The sequence below is a fragment of the Humulus lupulus genome, chromosome 5 (assembly GCF_963169125.1).
Source record: "Humulus lupulus chromosome 5, drHumLupu1.1, whole genome shotgun sequence".
Taxonomy (NCBI): Eukaryota; Viridiplantae; Streptophyta; class Magnoliopsida; order Rosales; family Cannabaceae; genus Humulus; species Humulus lupulus.
Genome location: NC_084797.1, coordinates 178,847,815 through 178,853,683, shown reverse-complemented (window position 1 = coordinate 178,853,683; position 5,869 = coordinate 178,847,815). Strand labels below are relative to the sequence as shown.

Sequence of the window (5,869 nt, the reverse complement as noted above, 5' to 3'; positions counted from 1 at the left end):
CAGTTTGGGGGACTACCCACTGAAGACCTAAACATGCATCTCTCTAACTTCATGGAGCTCTGTCAGACATTTAAGATGAATGGAGTTAGTGATGATGCTATCAGACTTAGATTATTCCCATTTTCTCTGAGGGAGCGAGCTAAGAGTTGGTTGGTATCTTTGCCACCTAACTCAATCAATACACGGAATGATCTAGTGCTGAAGTTCCTCTCCAAGTTCTTCCCTCCAGCTAAAGCAGCTAAGTTGAGATGAGAGATTAATAATTTTCATCAGTTGGATAATGAATCTCTTTATGAAGCTTGGGAGAGATTCAAAGATTTGATAAGAAAGTGCCCGCATCACAGAAAAGAGAAATGGATGCTAGTCCATAATTTTTATAATGGGTTGTGTGGTACTACTCGCACACTCATTGATGTAGCAGCTGGTGGTGCGTTTATGAGAAAGAGCACCAATGAGGCATATGACTTGTTGGAGGAAATGGCCATGAATAATCAGCAGTGGTCAAGTGAAAGAAGCTCTTCAAGGAAAGTGGCCGGTATGTATGAAGTGGATGCAATTTCGAAGTTGACTGCTGAAGTTGAGGCCTTGACTAAGCAATTACAAGGCAATATAATAACACCTCCAGTGCAACAGGCCCAGACTCTGTGTGAAGTATGTGGGGACCTTCATGCCTATGAACAATGTCAGTATGCGGATGTAAACAACATGCCTATGGAGTAAGCTCAAGCTATTGGGAATTTTCCTCGACAGAGCAACAATAACCCTTATTCCAATTCCTTCAACCAAGGGTGGAGGAATCATCCCAATTTTTCTTGGAAGAATGATCAACAAGGCCAATCTTCAAACCAACAACAGTCATCCCAACAACAGCCACAGGGGTTCTTTCAGCTGAGATTTAGGTCGCAGCAACAACCTCAACCGCCCACTCATCATCAACAACAACAAAATTTTAGTGGAAATTCTAATGCTCAGTCAGATGTGTTAAACCAATTCATGGCTGAAACTCGGTCTTCTATTAGAAATCTGGAGACCCAAATGGGACAATTGGCTACTCTCATGGCTAATCGTGCCCAAGGTAACTTGCCTAGCACCACTAAAGTCAATCCAAAAGAGAATTGCAAGGCAATCACGTTAAGAAGTGGGAAGAATTACGAGGGACCAAGTGAGAAGCAGCCAGTTGAAGAAGTGGGTTAGGATCAAAAGGCACAGGCACCAGCACAAGAGGAAAATAAGCGCAGTGAGAAGAAGGCTACTGAAGGTATAACAACAAAAGAAGCTTCACCACCAATTAGTATTGAGCATCACATAAAGATTCCCTACCCCCAAAGGCTCCATAAGAACAACATGGACAAGCAGTTTACTAAATTCCTGGAAGTATTCAAGAAACTACACATCAACATTCCATTTGCGGAGGCCTTAGAGCAAATGTCGAGCTATGTCAAGTTCATGAAGGACATCTTGTCCAAGAAGAGGAAGATGGAGGACTTTGAAACTGTGGCATTGACGGAAGAGTGTAGTGCTATACTGCAAAAGAAACTCCCTCCTAAACTGAGAGATCCTGGGAGTTTCACAATACTGTGCACTATTGGGAGAATTAAGGGAATAAATGCTCTTTGTGATTTGGGGGCTAGTATCAACCTGATGCCATTGTCAGTTTTCAAGAGATTGCAACTTGGAGAAGCCAAGCCCACAACTGTAACTTTGCAACTGGTTGATCATTCGTTGGCACATCCAAGAGGGGTAATTGAGGATGTCCTTGTCAAAGTGGACAAGTTTATTTTTCCTGCCGATTTCATAGTTCTTGATATGGAAAAGGATAGCAATGTTCCCATTATCCTTGGAAGGCCCTTCTTGGCAACAGGCCAAGCACTTATAGATGTTCAGAAGGGTGAGTTGAAGTTGAGAGTGCAAGGGGAAGAAGTTGTATTCAATGTGCTCAAGGCCATGACTTATCTTGAAGCTAGTGATAACTGCTTTTCGATTGATGTAATGGGTAACTTAGTGGAAGAGAGAAAACTGATAAATGATCCTCTTGAGTTAAGCTTGGTGGAAGATGAAGTTAGTGATCAAGATGGAAAGGAAGCTATGGAGTACGCAAAATGGCTTAATTCTTATGGGCCATTGAAGAGGAAATACTTTGAAGAGCTTGGGGCAGTGCCAAAAAGGTCATTGCCCTCAGTTGAGAAGCCCCCAGAGTTAGAACTGAAGGTGCTTCCTAACCATCTGAGGTATGAGTTTTTGGGTGAAAACAAGACACTTCCGGTTATAGTTTCAGCTTCACTTTCTGATGTGGAGACTGAAAAATTGTTGAGAATTTTGAGAGAGCACATGAAGGCCATTGGGTGGACTTTGGCAGACATCAAGGGGATCAGCCCCTCTACTGTTATGCACCGGATTTTAATGGAGGACGGAGTCAAACCAACCATAGATGCCCAAAGAAGACTCAATCTGCCAATGAAGGAAATTGTGAGAAAGGAAGTGGTGAAGTGGTTAGATGCAGGGGTGGCTTACCCAATTTCTGACAGTAAGTGGGTGAGTCCGGTCCAGGTAGTACCTAAAAAGGGGGGAATTACGGTAGTGAAGAATGAAAAGAACGAGTTAATTCCAACAAGAACTGTTACTGGTTGGAGAATATGCATTGATTACCGCAAGCTCAACAAGGCAACAAGGAAAGACCATTTTCCCCTTCCATTCATTGATCAGATGTTAGACAGATTGGCGGGTCAGGAGTATTATTGTTTTTTGGATGGTTACTCCGGGTATCATCAAATAGTCATTGCACCAGAGGACCAAGAGAAAACGACATTTACATGTCCTTATTGGCACATTTGCTTTCCGAAGAATGCCATTTGGGCTATGTAACGCACCAGAAACTTTCCAACGGTGTATGATGGCTATTTTTTCTGACTTGGTTGAGAATTGTATAGAAATTTTCATGGATGATTTCTCAGTGTTTGGCTCGTCGTTTGACCATTGTTTGAGGAACTTGGAACTGGTATTGATTCGATGTGAAGAATCCAATTTGGTGCCTAATTGGGAGAAGTGTCATTTCATGGTTAGAGAGGGGATTTTTTTGGGACACAAGATCTCACAGGAAGGCATTGAGGTAGACAAAGCCAAGGTGTCTACTATTGAGAATTTTCCCCCTCCAGTTTCAATAAAGGGGATTCGTAGCTTTTTGGGTCATGCCGGTTTCTACAGACGGTTTATAACGGATTTCTCAAAGATCTCCAAGCCATTGTATAATTTCCTTGCTAATGGAGTGCCCTTCGAGTTTGGAAAGGAGTGTATGGAGGCTTTTCAAACTCTTAAGGAAAAATTGATTTTGGCTCCTATAGTCATTGCACCGAATTGGGAGCTTCCGTTCGAGTTGATGTGTGATGCAAGTGTTTACGCTGTCGGAGCCGTGTTGGGTCAATGAGTTGACAAGGTTCTCCGCACCATCTACTATGCTAGTAGGACCTTGAATGATGCTCAGTTGAACTATGCTACTACTGAAAAGGAGATGTTAGCCATAGTCTTCGCTTGTGACAAGTTCAGGCCATATTTAATCGGGAATAAGGTTTTGTGTACACAGACCATTCGGCGATCAAATACCTTATGACCAAGAAGGATGCCAAGCCAAGACTAATCCGATGGGTCCTTCTCCTCCAGGAGTTTGATCTAGAAATCAGAGACAAGAAGGGTACTGAGAACCTAGTAGCAGATCATTTTTCAAGACTGGAGTTAGAAGAGAGTCAGAATATGAAGGAAGTCCAGATAAATGATGAGTTCTCTGATGAGCAATTATTTGCTTTAAAGGAAAGTTTGATGGTCCCATGGTTTGCTGATTATGTAAACTTTCTAGCTGCAAACATCACACCTCCTGACATGACAAGACAACAATTAAAGAAATTCTTTTCCGAGGTAAAGCATTATTATTGGGAAGAGCCAATCCTCTACAAGCACTGCGACGATCAGATAATCAGAAGATGTGTGCCTGAAGAGGAGATGTACTCTATCCTGAATCATTGTCATAGTTTGCAGTGTGGAGGTCACTTTGGTGGGACAAGGACTGCTGCAAAGGTTCTACAAAGTGGTTTCTTCTGGCCAACTCTCTTTAAGGATGCTCATAAGTTTGTCAAGGCATGTGATCGTTGTCAGAGGACTGGTAATATTTCAAGAAGGAACAAGATGCCTTTGACTGGTATTTTAGAAGTGGAACTGTTTGATGTGTGGGGTATTGACTTCATGGGTCCTTTTCCATCATCATACAACAATCTGTTTATTTTGCTAGTTGTGGACTACGTTTCTAAGTGGGTGGAAGCGGCTGCAACTCATGCTAATGACGGTAAAACAGTTCTTACTTTTCTCCAAAAGTACATTTTTACCCGGTTTGGTACTCCTAGAGCTATTATTAGTGATGAAGGGAGTCATTTTTGTAACAAGCAATTTGAAGTGTTACTTGCGAGATATGGAGTTAAACATAGAAAAGCATTACCTTATCACTCGCAGAGTAATGGACAAGCTGAGATTTCCAACCGAGAAATTAAGTTAATCATGGAGAAGACGGTACAACGTTCGAGGAAAGACTGGTCTAAGAAGCTCGATGATGCCTTGTGGGCATACATAACAGCTTTCAAAACACCTATTGGTATGTCACCATATAGGTTGGTCTTTGGGAAAGCGTGTCATCTTCCAGTGGATCTTGAGCATAGAGCATTTTGGGCCATGAAGACCTTGAACATGGACTTGGTAGCAGCTGGTGAGAAGAGGCTTTTGCAATTGAACGAGTTGGAGGAGTTTAGAAACGAAGCCTATGAGAACGCCTAGATTTACAAGGAGAGGACCAAGAAGTGGCATGACCAGAACCTTGTCATGAAGGAATTTCAACCAGGCCAACAGGTATTACTCTTTAATTCAAGATTGAAACTTTTTCCGAGCAAGCTGAAATCGAGATGGTCTGGTCCTTTCACGATATTACAAGTGTTTCCTTATGGCTCCATTGAAGTAACAAGTGAAAAGACTGGCAAGTTTAAAGTAAATGGTCAACAATTGAAGCTCTACTTGGGTGGTCAGTTTGATCAAGCCAAGTTCGCCATCCTCTTGGCGCCGCAGTAAAGAGGAAACCAGCATCTGGCTATATGACATTAACGACAACGCCATTGGGAGGCATCCCAAATTGTATTTTGTTTTGCATTTTAATCTTTGGTTTGGAACAATTAGTATTTTTAAGTGTTTTTATTTCTTATTTTTATTGTATTTGGTGTAAATGAAAAAAAAAAAAAAGGAGAAACCGTGAAAAACGTGAAAAGAAGAAAAAAAAAATTCAATTAGGGCCGCGGCGCTTAGGGCATTAGCACCGTGGCGAGGTTCTTGACAGAGAACAACAAAAATATTGGAGTTGGATTAGTGTCGCGGCTCTTGGAGCACAAATATTCATTAGCGTCGCGGCGCTAACACGTGCCACCACTTATAACCTAAAAATTGCCCTATTTTTTTTAGACCCTCCAAAATACCCCATCCACCTCCCTTTATCTTCTCCGCCTCTCCTCCGCCCAAATCACCCTACAACCACCATAACCACCAATATTTCACTCATCTTTCATAATTTCTTCATCCCATTCCATAAAAATCACTTCCCCCATCATTTTCTTTGTTTCTTTTCACCTAATTTCCTCAAGAATACCATTTTTCCCACTCATTTTAACCCTAATCCGAAAATCCCATTCTCTTCCTCAATTTTTTTCATTTCTCCAAGCTTTGGACAACAATGGTGGATTATCAATGGGTTTCTCATTAATGTAAGTGATCTTGCCTCTCATCTTTTCAATTTAATGAGACTCCTTTGGTTATTGGAAAATCTAGTGTTAATTGGGTTTTATTATGG

General features: G+C 41.6%; 1 non-coding gene across 1 annotated transcript; it reads right to left on the bottom strand.

Moving 5' to 3' along the window:
• Window positions 1–240: 240 nt before the first annotated feature.
• On the bottom strand, window positions 241–344 carry LOC133781074 (small nucleolar RNA R71). The gene has a single exon (XR_009869870.1). It is a non-coding gene; the product is annotated as a small nucleolar RNA R71 (small nucleolar RNA).
• Between the last annotated feature and the right edge of the window lie 5,525 nt (window positions 345–5,869).